General features: G+C 42.1%; 1 pseudogene; it reads left to right on the plus strand.

Annotated features, from left to right (window-relative positions):
- Positions 1 to 298: 298 nt before the first annotated feature.
- Positions 299 to 13,595, plus strand: LOC120851063 (annotated as a pseudogene).
- The last annotated feature ends 375 nt before the right edge of the window (positions 13,596 to 13,970 follow it).

Consider the following 13,970-nt stretch of genomic DNA (forward strand, 5'->3'; position numbering starts at 1 on the left):
GTAATAGTTTCTCTGGCAACGCTGCAATCTGGTTATCCTATCCTATCAGCTCAGCAGTGATCAGAAGCACACCTTCCATCAAATATGTTCCATCAAAGACCACCACAATACGTTCCATCAAATACCACCACATACGTAATTTGGGACATTCCATCAGAGTCAGTCAGACGTCATCTGATGGACCATCAGGGCACGTTCCACCAGGGCTGCTGACTGGCAGTCAATGTCCCAAATTACGTACATTGATGGAATTTTCAATAGGGTATAATTTTTTAATTCTCTTCAAGATATATGAAGAATGTGGCATCTGGTGCGAGATATGCTCCGCTAAGTAATCGAAGATGTCTGCGAAGTCACGCCACTGTATCAAGATTTTGCACGTTTTACATGCTGTTATTTTTTCAGGTTTATGATTCAAGCTACGAGGAAAATCTAGATGTGGATCAAGAATACGCTATAAATTGCCTGACAAGCTCAATCTGATTGTGGAAGAGCTTGTTGAAGTATTTTCCTCCGCAGCATCAGCACCTCTGCCCGCGACACCACTTTCTGCTGTCACGTATGTTCTTGATTTGCTTTGTGTGTAATAGGTAGCAAGATCAACAACTTGTTTAGTTCTCTGTTAGATTGCAAGCACACAATTTTTACATCATTACTGAACTGCAATGTGGAGCTTGCAGCCAAGGTGGCTGCTTTGCAGGAAAAAGTTGAGAAGTATTGGAGCTTAGTGACCATGGTCAGGACAATCAGATGTAGGTGCATTTAGCTTCAAGTATTAATCAAAGCATCCGCTATAATTTTTTTCATGAATATGCACCTGCACAGAACAAAGGTGGCACACAATATATGTGCATGCAAATTTAATGTAAGAATTATTTTTTCTATTGCCGTGATTTAGCTTGCCAACCCTATGCACTGGACTTGCAACGCCATACACTTTGCCGGAGCCCACAATCCACTTAAAAGAGATGATTGCAAAAGCCGAGAAAGGAAAAGTATCCAACCAGCTGCGCTACGGGATAATTCGCTGGCTGCACGCCGACCTGTGCAAGTAGGACCGGTAAGTCCCCTTTTTCGACAATAGATACTAAATCTTTTGTATTTGGCTGACTCTCTTAATTTGCAATACCATATATGCTTCTTCAGGTATCTTGCAAAACGGGACTTGTACAGTGAAGCTGCCAGGCGCCTCATCTTTAAGTATCGGCAGTTGGGGGATCTACCAGGCTGTGGCGTTTAAGTGCATTCGTGGTTTATACAAATGATGTTGTAATTACAATTACATTCCGATTGTGCATATGTTTTCAATGGTAACTGCACTTCATTTTTTTTTTGGTTGAAGAAATGATTTGGACCTGTTAAGTATCCTCTAAAGGAGCCACACCTCAAATATTAATTACGATCAATGTAGAGTGAAGTGTCAATCGAGTTCGATCTAAATCGTTAAGAAACGGGCCAGCAAACTTTGCTATGAGCCATGTCACTGAAATCTTCTATCGCTATTCTGGTGGACAATGAATGCGCGATCAACAGCGCAGTCAATACTGCGCTGTTGGTGCAGGCAGCGTTGAGCCACTACGTCACACCCATGTTTTGTTTGCTCTTACTTCTCCAGACGAAGCTCGTCTCCATTGACAACAGCAGCATCTCCCCCTAATGTTGGCTCAGCGATGCCCACATGATCCGCAGAACACGGATACATTATTGTGCGCCCCATGCTTCTCAGTTTCGTCTGCTTTGCCTTTGTTACAGTATGGATACTTGGTTTGCACTCTTGTGCATACTCTGTGCTTATATATCTGCTCTTTAACAGACCTCACCATCTACTAACACCTACGAGATATCCATGTGAGGAAACTTGACATTATTTCCGATTAGGCGTAGTATTAAGGCTGCAGTGGTGCAGATGCCGTCGTGGGCAGAGCAGATGACACTCACTCTCGGCAGTTTGTGTCGTCTTCATGTGGAGAATCATGCGATGGCTTGTACCACGTGTTTGGTTATGTCCCCACCGCCTCTGTCAACGTTGTCTGTCGGAACCCAATTTTCGGTTTCAGCTTATATTTAAAATATAATTGCATATAAAATATTCCACATCTTGCAAAGCCACACATGTAGGGCCGTATCTGTGCTTTCTGATGTGGAATCACTCATAATTTCCACATTTTGGATGTGGATTTAATTTTTTGTACCATAAACCGTATTTCGATTATGGTCCTGCTTTCAGGGCTCATGGAAGGATGCCTTGAAGAACCGCTAAAAAAACAAGCGGAAGAGGATGGTAGACATCAGAGAAGTCACGGTGGAGCGGGCGAAGTGGGCTGAAGTCACCCGCTCCACCAGCAAAACCACTGCACGTGTGCTGACCCAGCGCTGTGTTGCAACACATGTAAGCATAATTTTTGTCTGCCAGGTACAGTACTCCCTAGCATTCATAAAAAAGGCCACTTTATCGAGATGTTCAAATTTCATTTAATTTTGACTGTGACTGAAAAATTTAATCTTCACTCATGAACAAAGCACAAATATTTGGTCTACAAATTAACATTATTAGAAAAGCAAAAGAGCAGTCACGCTGGTCTTATTAAATGTAAGGTACACAAATTGCCTGCAACATCCCAAGTTTTTGTTCACTGAAATGTTTGTCTTCTCATACGCTTTGCTTCTCTTCCTCTATGTGGTTGAAGTTCTCTAATCTATCCCCTTAGCAGCAGAAAAAAAATAATCCTAAAAACATGATATGCCTGCAAGTGACCGTTATCACAAACTTTGATTCATTGTGACACAAAAGCTAATTGCAGCGGAATTTCAAAAACATTAAGTGGAATTTCGGGGAACAATTTCTTCCGTTTTTACTTCCAGTTTTACGTATATATGTTGTTGGTAACTCTTAGTTACTATGTCGAAAACTGTCATGAACCTTCGCCATAGCATTTAACCTCCAATGAAAAATATGCAATGTGCTATATTCTCATTTATTGTCTTGGTGATCTAAAGTCAGAAACCTTGTGCGAAAGCAGTGTCATCTAAGGTGGTTTCATGTGGCATACTTCTGGTTTGAAATGTCTGAGGAATACGTGTTGGTGAGCCTTTCACCAATGCTTTCCTATGGGCAGAGGCAGTTTTTCCTTAGTTTGCATCATGATTTATGACTTCTGTTGAGCAGTCCGGGATATAAACGTGCGTCAGCTGGTACTCAATTTGTATTTACACCAGCTAATCTTCAAAGTTAAGGTGAGCCAGTGCGTGAGGGGACAGCTCATTCGCTCATGCCTAAATGAACTCGGCGAGCATGGAAAAACTGTCTTTGGTGGGCGCTGATGGGGTAACTGAAAAAGAAGAAAAAGAAAAAAAGAAAAAGAAACCACATTGTAAACATGGGTTCCTGGGATCTAATCTAAAGAGGTCTCCCAATTATGCATTCTGAGTTCCATCATTGATGGATCCACTCGTGCTCCTTAAATTCACGAGCACCAAAAAAGGTGCCAAGGAATAATTGGTTACATGCATAAAGAGAAAGCGAATGATGGAAAGGGATCAACAGCACGGTCACCAATAGCATGCCACTTGTAAACCACTGACTCGTCAAACCATCGCATAGCGCACCCCTGCTTAGTGAGTGAATAAATGTAAAACTCAATCAATATCCTGCTCTCAAGCTCCAAGCATTTTAACTTTTTTGGTATAGCTGCCATCTTATGTCATCAGGAGGACCAGGCTTCAATTGAAGCATTTACGGAGTTCCTCAAGAAAGAGTTGAGGAAACTGATGAAACAAGAAACCAGGCAATGATCTTTGATGCCGTGAACCGCACATCCATCAAACGACATGACCGTGAACCGCACATCCATCATCAAACGAGAAACCCCGCACGGTGGATGAGGTTTTTGAAATGTATCCTGCGCTGGACCTGAACGAAGAGGCATGACATTAAGAAGTTGTTGCAGAGAACTATATAAAACTTACCAGCCTGATACAAGCCTGTTTAATGTGATGCTGGACAAAAATTTGGATTTCACAATACAAGGCAGTAAAAGTGCCTCCATGGGTTGCTACAAAAACAGAAACATCACTTGTACATACAGAAATAGCTCGAACGGATAGCAACATTTTTGAAAAGAAAGGGCTAGTAAGTGGTGTCACGGTCCTTGCTGGTGCTCTTCACTTCTTCTTTCCATGGAGTGTCCTCGGCTGCCTTAGCACAGGGAATGACGCGGGTAGAAAGGGAGGAAGCGGGCATTACATGCCCGACTCCCTTATAAAATACATGGCCAGGGCCGGCCCTAGGGGTGGGCGACCTGGGCGGTCGCCCAGGGCACCATCAAAAAAAGGGAGATTTCTCGCCCCCGTCCAATTTTTTTAGCCTTTTTTTATTTATTTGATGACGGTGGCCGACACGACTCTATATGCTCGATCGCCGTTCGATTTTGGAATGCGGTTCTCGTCTTGACAAAACACTCGTGTTGGGCCACTACTCTCATGTTTTCTAACAACGTGAGGTCGTACCCAGTAGATAGGGGTGTATAAAATAAAGGGGGGGAGGGCATGACCGGTATTTGCCCATAACAAGTCAACCTTACTTTGTGCTCCAGCCCTGTTTTGTGAAATCCACAATTTTTCTTGAAAGATATCTTTTTTAAAACATCAATGTATTTAATTGATTATTTAATGATTTGTCAAACTGCTGGCTTAATTACGATTAGGGTTCTGTGTTTTCGGATCTAAACTTTTGATATGACTACCCCCCTGCACTGTCACACGCAATATTGCGCATTTTTGCGCAACCTGTGACAGTGAGGAGACCTTTTGGGGACAGAAACACTTTGATTAGACCGACTATTATTTATTTGTCGTCAACATTTTCGGCTGTTATGCTGGGCACTTAGTAGAAATAAACACTCATAAACGAAGGTATATTTTATAAAAAAATAAAGTAAGAAAAACACCCTCAGAAGTTTACAAAAAATATACCCAGAAAACACCTAACCTTAGTTATGATGTATAAGTAACCACGCATCAGTCATGCTGCTCTTGAAGACTTTCACATGCATGTCAGTACTAACAAAAATGCAGGTGTCAACTAATTTTTCTCATCAACAGCGAAGAAAGGATTTCAGTATAGGTCGAGAAGAGAGCTTCCTCTTCACTGACTAATATTAAGATATTAGAATATGATCGAAGCTTGCTGACATCAAGATGGGCTAGGTAAAAAAATAATCCTGGTTGCCAAAACAACTGTGTTTCCAAATGTTGATTGAATATTTCTGAAAAACCGTTTATCTTTTAGGTTGTTTTGATTCCTGAACGATATAACTTCCTTGATGCAAATGAAAGAATAACAATTTACAAAGAGCAATGACAAGAGGCTACTGTACTCATGGCATTGTCCCACCTCTTGTGTTTACTTTTATTTACTGTGGCATAGTATCAACATACCAATGATCTTTATCTTTTAGGGAACGAAATAACAAACCAGCAGCAACTTATATAAATAAGGTAATTTTGGAAATATTTGAAGGTTTGCTGGATAATAATGAAGTATAAAAACTGTAGGCGGTTACCTATAATTTATCTGTTTGTATGGTACGTCACAGGTCCTGAACGAATGCTTCAGGATAACTGGAATTCATGTTGCGGTGGAAGTCGTCAAGTTCTTCGAACGCAAAGGAGCCAAGATGCAACATGTCCTGAGGGAAAACAAGCACAGGACAGGAGCTGCCACTTTGACGCAGAGCTGTAGGTATCCTGCATATGTTAATGGAAGCATGTATGTAAGGTGACATATCTATGCATACTTTTAAATTCAAAATTGGATTAGTAATCATGTACCTGTACGGACAGTGCCAATTGTTCAGATTTACAGAAGCCAACCAATGTTTCACATTCGAAGGGGACCTTGAAGTGGTCAAAAAAAATTATTTTCAACCAAAATATTAAATTGTTGCGTAACCTCCGCGTGGTATTGGCCACTTACCACTTCTTTGATGTCAATATTATGTTCCCGCACAGCTTCCACTTTATATTGGTCACTCTCCACCTGTTTGATGATTCCAGTGATGCACTTTGCTAAGGTCTTCGTTGCAGCATGCAGGAAAGGTGAACATAAGCGAGTTGACAGGAATTATACATAGTGAGAAAACCCTGAAACCACGAGCAATAAAAAAAGTCACTTACACGAAAAGCCGCGAGAAATTCTTGTGCATGTGTCGTCTTCCGCCTGCTTTCTCTGGGTCCTATCACCATGACGTTGCCACCATGTTAACCGTTTGAAGCTGACATTCAGCCGATGAGTTCACTTTGCTACTAACCTTATCTGCAGAAAGCACTCGTACTGGAAGAACATGTGAAGACCGGCATGCAGCGATTCTTGCAATCACACTAGAAACACAAGCGCATGAAAAGGAACAGAGATACGGCTAAGCGGTGGCCATGTTTGCTCTAGAGGAACTGGAACATCCGACAATAGCCTCAATCCAGCTTCTTTCTTACATAGGATGGGGTATCAAGGCTACAAGTCAAGATTAAAGCAACCGAAATGGCAGTCTTGAGCTCATGGCAGCGGTTTTGTAGGTGTAAATGCAAGAAAGTATGAAGTTTATGTAAGAAAAAACAACAAAAAGATGTATGAAGTGCAGAATTTCCGTCAATGTGGTACAATAACTTTATGGGGTGTGCGATGGTCCTGTAAGAAAAGCCACAATTAAAGGGCACGTCTGAAATTTCTGTGTCAGAAAGATCGGCAGGCAGTATTACAATCTCTCTATTTACTTAAATAGCACTTTCCCATTTTTCACTTTTTTCCTATTGTTTTAGATCTCTCATTACATCTGAGCAACTCTGCTTCCTTGAATGAAATTGTTATGCATTCGATGTGGGCTTTCCTTTCTTCATTTAGTTTATTCTACTTTGCCCTCACCTTTGACAGTGATTTTTGTTTGTAACACCAAAATTGTTTTACGCCTGGCTCATATAAAAAATCAGTAACGCTGGACACTAATGTAACGTTCGACCATTCACAGCTCAAATTTATGTAACTGTATATAATTAATAATAAATAGATTTCAATTAATTAATAGGGACCAAGAGATTGATATTTAAGTGCAGCTGACCTATTGGTAGCATTCGCAACACATGTTTCAATAGATGGATTATGTATGATGTCATGTTTATATTAAATCAAATCACATGGGGCCTGATATTTAGTTAAAACCATATGAGGTAAATTCTATCACAGGGCCCCCATATTCTCAGCCTATATGAGGAGCAGTCAGAGTAGAATGTTGCATTGCTATGGCTCCTACAAGGCAGTCGAATGCCGAATGTATGCGGGCATAAAGAAAATTTGCGAAGCCTTGGCCACGCTCAAAACGCTGAAGGGTACAGAAGCAAACGAACATGCGAGTGTTGGCAGTATTTAAAATAAATAAGTAAATAAATATCTGCACAAATATTGGCAAAAACCAGACTTGGACGTAGTTCAACTACTCTACTCAAACTACTGTAGTTTAACTACTTTTTCGAGTAACTTGGTAACTTTCAATTACAACTTTATTTCGGTAATTAGTAGTTCAATTTAACTACGTTTTTCAGGTAACTTCTACTCAAATTACTAACTACTTTTGAAATCTAATCCTACTTTTTTCATAACAAAAGTTTGAGCGCAGAAATAAATAAGACGCTGGCAGATTGAGTGGTATACCCGAACAAGGGGCCCCCTCACATTCCGTTCCCACGCACTTATTCTCGGCAGCTGTAGAAACTGCATCACAGGCGTCCTGGGGCCAAGGTGGCGACGAGTTGTCAAAACATAACACCGGCGCGCACGAACGCCGGCAGCCGGTAGTCCACGCCGGCGCCGCGCCTCCAGCTGCAACCGTGAAAGACGGGGACACTCCGAGGATTGTTGTTGTTTTCATGCTGTGTGCCTTTAGTGAGTTCTGACTCAAGTGGTAGGCTCCACGGTGGGAACCACTAGAATGACCGCAGCTGGGCGCCTGTTCTCATGGTCGCCTCGTCGTCAGCGCATGCTGCCTTCCGAAGCCGGTCTCCCCCGCGCACAAACGCAGACACGGATAATCCGTTCATGGGAGCACGTTCCCGCCTCCCGCTTGTTCACGTAATCCTTCACGTCCTTCCGAGTTCCGACCTTCCACGCCAGGGAGACCTCCCTTTTGTTGAAAAGGTTGTACTTGTCACCCTTCGGAGATCCTTTTGTTGGACCTAACGTCAGCGGCGAAAAGCATTTTTTTTTTCTCAGTGGTGTAGCATTATCATTGCAACGAGACGCCTAGTCATTTGGCTGATCCCATCGTCGTGGCGCGAGACTTGATCTCTTGACGGTCAGGTGCACTCGCTCGGCCAACTCTCCGAACGTCGTGAGAATAAAGAGGGGCCAGTCATAACAGTCTCAACTTGCCGAATAAAAAAATAAGGGAGGAGGAGAGTTTGTTATGAAAGACCCTCTAGGCCGAGGCAAGACTCACATGTTTCGTCATAAACACCAAAGATGCCGACACTCGCTTACCCAAGCCTTGGCATCCAGCGCCACGGTTGAACGTCTGTTTAGCTTGACTGAAGACGTCATTAGAAGGAAAAGGGGGAAACCCCCCGATAACAACTTTGAAAGACAATTGCTTCTGCGAGCGAATAAACTATTTTGGAAGTCATAAAATGACTGCATTTATTTCATTCTCGCAGGGTTTTTCACTGATCAAAACTGCTGTTCCTTTTGCTGCTACAAAAATATAAAAAGTAACTTCGAACGTAACTTAAAAGTAACTCGCTACTTTTTCGCAGTAGTTAGTAGTTTACTCAATTACTATTACAAATGCGTAATTTCTACTCTACTTCAACTACTTTTGGCGTCGATACTCAGTAACTTAACTACCTTTTTTGAGTAATTTGTACATGTCTGGCAAAAACCAATATAGGATGTGTGTCTGAAATTTTAGACTCATTGGTTTCTGCACACTGCAATTTATGTATTTCTTGCTACATACTCGCACACTACAATTTAAAAGCGTACGGTACCACAAATAGCATAACACAACATCACGCAAAGCTTTATATCTACCATGCAAAGCACAACGTCTTACCATAGAAAGCTTACACAACCGCAGACACACATCATATGCCAATGTTTGCCAATCTTTTACGCGCACACATTCTGTGCCCTTCAGCTTTGCTAGCATGACCAAGACTTCACACACTATTTACGGGTATCAAAAGCCCATTACGCCAACGATTTTTAAATATCAGAATCAGAGCCTGGGAGCAACAATAAAGCCTTCTTGCTTTTTGGCTACAGTGGAGGCAGCTCTAATCTCTTGCTCGTAAACAGCAGGCACCTTTTGGCCTCGTGGCACTTCATATCTGTATTTAATTTTTTTTTTTCTCAGAATCAGTTCTATTTATACTGTTTTATTCATCTCGCCAAGTGTCACTCAGTGCTTAAAAGAACATGAACATAGAGCCGGTTTGCACAGATGACTTGAAACATGAAAGAACAAAACACATAGGGACAGACACACACAGACAGCACAGTTCTTTCATTTAAAATAACTGTCCTGTCTGTGTACGTCCATCCTATGGGCTTTATTCTTTAGTGTTTCAAGGCTTAAAAGAATGCTGAACCCGAAATCTGGATTGCACCAAACAAGGCAGGATTGCGGGGCGGGATGCTGCAACATTTGAAGAGAGGCACAATTGAGCGTAATGACTCTCGCTTCCTCTGAGCTTCCCTTGACCTCCTTGCTGCACAGGCTGTCCGAGCTCGGGCAGTTGAGGACATTTCAAGGTGGTGACGTGAAGCGAAGAGAGGAGTTGGAGCTCAATCGTGCCTTTCTTTTTCAAAGACATGATCATCCTTTCGAGATATCGCTGCATGACTGACGTTTTGGAGTTTTTAGCATCCCTTGAAACCCACATGTCAGATCAGGATTCTTTTAAAGCCTCTCATAAGTGGGGGGGGGGGGGGATGTTGGAAAGGAAATCAGGGGAGAGGTTGAGGAGATAAAGCTTCTTCTAGATGTACACTAAATCGACTTCAGTTGTGGCAAAACTGGTTGCACTGTATTTGCAGATCGAATTGACACGGCTAACTCCCAGTATCATAATTTTCCTGAAGGACTATTGAAGCGTTGAAGTACAGTAACAGACCACCTGTCAAAGCCGAAGGAAGATCTGAGATCCCCCCCTGCAGCCTGCGGCCCCCTGACTTCTGAGCACCACCACCGCTGTTTGCATTATTCTTCAGTGATGAAATGAATATTAATAGTACAAATTATATTATTTTATTTATTGATTGCGTATCCACATGACACCAATAAAGTTAATTGGTCTCTGCATTTTGATGACAGGCTTAGTGCGGAAAAGGCACGTCCATCCCCAACTGGCATAAATTAACCCTCAGTCCCTGCTGGTGCATGCCAGATGTGCTTCGTTGGTTTGGCATGTGTACCCTTAAATTTAATTTAGGATTTTATATCTTGCCTAGTTTAGCCCTTGTTTTTAAAGAAAATAAAAGCTAAATTGTATACGGGAATCTATAACCTAGAAAATAGACCTAAACATTTGTCCCCTGCTTCATATACATCCAATTATTTAATTTAAAGATAAAGGCGATAAAAAGTCACTTCTATCTATTGAGTCACCTCGCAGTTTTAGTGGAAGCGGACAGCACAATTAAACTGGTGTCCTCGAGAGTTATCAGCAGCATTCAGAAACTTTTTCACAACAGCTAGGGGTATCTGCTGCGCATAAGCAATTGATTGATTACATTAGGACTGCTGGTGATATTTTTTTTTTTACTAAACAAGGTAGACTGTTCTTCTACCTCCTGCCATGGAGGTCGCCAAGAGCCTTGCAGCCCTCTTGAAGAACTCTGCTGCTTGTCTTGTCGGGACGGTATGATATGGAACTTCCAATCTGTTAAGATTTCAGCCCTGACTTTCTTTGCTTCACAATGGAGACACCAGACAGAGGCGGGTAGCCGCTGTCACCCTTGCTAAATGCATGAAATGAACACGAACGTATAGCGGGGGCACCAGCAGTTCTGACATAAATATATCAACAGACCCCTTGGTGCCTTACCGTCTGTGCACGTGCAAGGCCTACGTCACGTTACAAGAACAGTGGTCAAAATACCGCTTACTTAAAAATAGCAAATAATGTTTCCTCATTTAAAAAGATGCAGAGGTGGAAGCTCTGACTACCACCATACGACCTATAGTCACCCCTGAAGGAGCAGTAGGCTTTGAAACATCGGGAGTTCTTTTGACGGTTTTGTGGCTGGAGAATTCTCTTTTAAATTATTCCTAACATATTGTGTGCCACTTGGACGAATGCAGATGTTAAGAAATAGCATTCATCCTATCTCCCAGCCTAGACTAGGTATGTCTTTCGCCGCTATGGGCAGGGGCCAGCTGAGTTGGTACTGTTTGGAAGGTCCCCCTATCCCATATTTTCTGCTACAATTGTTTTACATGTCAGGCAGAAAATGGGGGGGGGGGGGGGCAACTGCACCCTACCCTTGCCCCCTTGTTTTGATGCTACTGGCAGATAGGTGTAATATTGGGGAATGCCTGTTATAAATAAATGCCTCCCCTTATGGCTACTACTGCGCACAAATGAAAAAAATGTAAGAGATGTGGTCCAATTAAAACTTGTGTTAGGCCTAATTGGTTCATGCTGCAGTCTGGAAGTTTTTTGCTCGATACAAGGGACAATCACAAGCGAGCAGACACGGACAAGTGTGGTTCATTTTTCTTTTTGGTGTGGCAGGAAAAAACGGGTTTTGGAGCTGAGATTCCCACTTTTGGAGCAGACAATTTTGAGCTTTCATGTCAGAAAGTTTCATACAATGTCTTCGAAAGTTAGCCCCTAGAACAGCTGCAGTTGTTGGAGCATTGGGAGACTAAAGCGTTATGCCTACAGAAGACCTAGCCTGTACAGATGTTTATTTATTTAATGAACAATCATACGCCGGCAATTTTGTAGATGTTCCAATTAACATATTAAAAGTACCGTGGCATCTTCCGTCTGTGTTTGACGTAAAAATATGTTTTTGGCTACTTTGTAAAGGGTTTGTATCACAGTGAGTTTGACATAAAACGGACACTTTTGTGTTGAATGCGACTCACACTGCCCTCACACGTATTCAACCTGCTGCTGTCCATAGAGCAGCTAAGCGGAGCACATAGCTACTCTAACTTATCAGAACGAGTAGCGCTATCTTTTCATTGCAATCGATGTGAGCACCGTTCTCACAAAGAAACGATTACTCTTCGTTAGGCATGTGCAAATATTGAATTTTCGGCTCAAAGCAAATTTAATGTGTATAGTCGTTTTGCCCGAATATATTTAAATTGAATACTGAAGAGTATTTGTGCCTTTCTCAATACCTTTTACTACTCTTACACCATGCTTAAAGACCGGCGACCAGTTCGCGCTTTCCACTTTTCCGTCGCCCTTTTCTCTCCCCCTTTCTACCCTCTCCACCGTTGCCTGTTTCCTCCTCATGGGGGATGGGGGATCGTCTGCCTTGCGGAATCTCTTGAGTCTGGTCGTCGGACTTTAAACAAAAACTCAGCTGGACTCAGGAAGGTTGTTCCTAATTGCCCGCTCATGAGCTTTATATTTATAGACCGTAGCCTCAGAACGTCCGGCACCTATATTGGGATGGCAAGTAAACGGCAGATTTGACTTAAAATTAAACCTATAAGGAAGCTCAGCCCTACCTAATTCAGGCGATTGATAAATCTTATATAAATTTATTTTCTTGAGTTCTCAATTAAAAAAAAAACAAATAATTAATTAAGGTTTTTAGAGCATCGCTGCCTGACATGCACACTTGCATAATAGCCACAGCTACATTTTGAAGATTTTACTGCAGTATAATATCAACAATCACAGCGCGCGTCCATCATATTAGTTTGAAGGTGTGTTTTTCTCCTAAGCGCAGGGCTGCGATGCGGCGAAGCGAGTCGTGAGATCGCCGTGTTCACTTTGCGGGTATTGCTTCTCCGCAACGCACCAGGCTTCAGGAGATGCGCGCTCAAGGGGGCTAACCCGCCGCGATAAACACGACGAAAAGTATGAATATCGTAGACTGCCACCAGAGGAAATTTTGAAATCTGTTCATTTGTTTTAAAGTTAGTTTTCTTAACAGCTCTGCCCGCAGTCCAGAAACACTAGTCTAAGCTAGTGTTTCTGGGCGGACGGTACAACTTGGATCTCATCTAGACAAATAAATAAAAGTGCAAACAATTGGTTTCTGTACCCTTTTAATATTGCTGAGTCTAAATTTAAATATTCATTCTTCACAGGAGCACAGACAACACCGAGCGACGTATCCGGTGATGCGGATCGAAGAGGACTCAAGTGTAACAACTGTGGTGTTGGAGGACCACTCTTTTGAGGTGACGGATACTGTGGCTGGTACAGCGCTCGTTCTTGCACTGTACTGGGTCCATGACATTTCTTACCGTCCAAAAGCAAGCCGTTCACTTGCAGTGATTGGACACTTTATTGGTTTGAAGTACACAATAAGGTCCATCTTGTCTTTGGATATAATCCCAAAGTTAGAAACTTGTTAGAGGGAATTCATGTGCCTTTTTTTATATTTGCGAAAATTAAAATGTTTGTTTACTGCGCTGCATTCGACCGTTTTTATTCTTTCAATGCTGCCTTTTCGTGAGAGCCTATAGCCTATGAAGACACTCGTGCTCCATCTTTTATGCCATTCTTCGGCTGCAGTTCTACATTTCCTATACTACCATCCCCTTGTGAGCATATACACATACACTTTTAGATTTTAGGGTTACTCTTTATTGCAAAATACTTGAGTTGTCCCTAGTTGTATGCAACAGCTCCCACAATAAGGCCAGAAGTATTTTACATTACGGGGAAGTCAAGGGAATTTTTGAAATTCCATAAAATAGCTGCAACAAGAAAATTACAGTGGTCGCCAA

The sequence above is a fragment of the Ixodes scapularis genome, unplaced genomic scaffold (assembly GCF_016920785.2).
Source record: "Ixodes scapularis isolate PalLabHiFi unplaced genomic scaffold, ASM1692078v2 PGA_scaffold3__209_contigs__length_174095766, whole genome shotgun sequence".
Lineage (NCBI taxonomy): Eukaryota > Metazoa > Arthropoda > Arachnida > Ixodida > Ixodidae > Ixodes > Ixodes scapularis.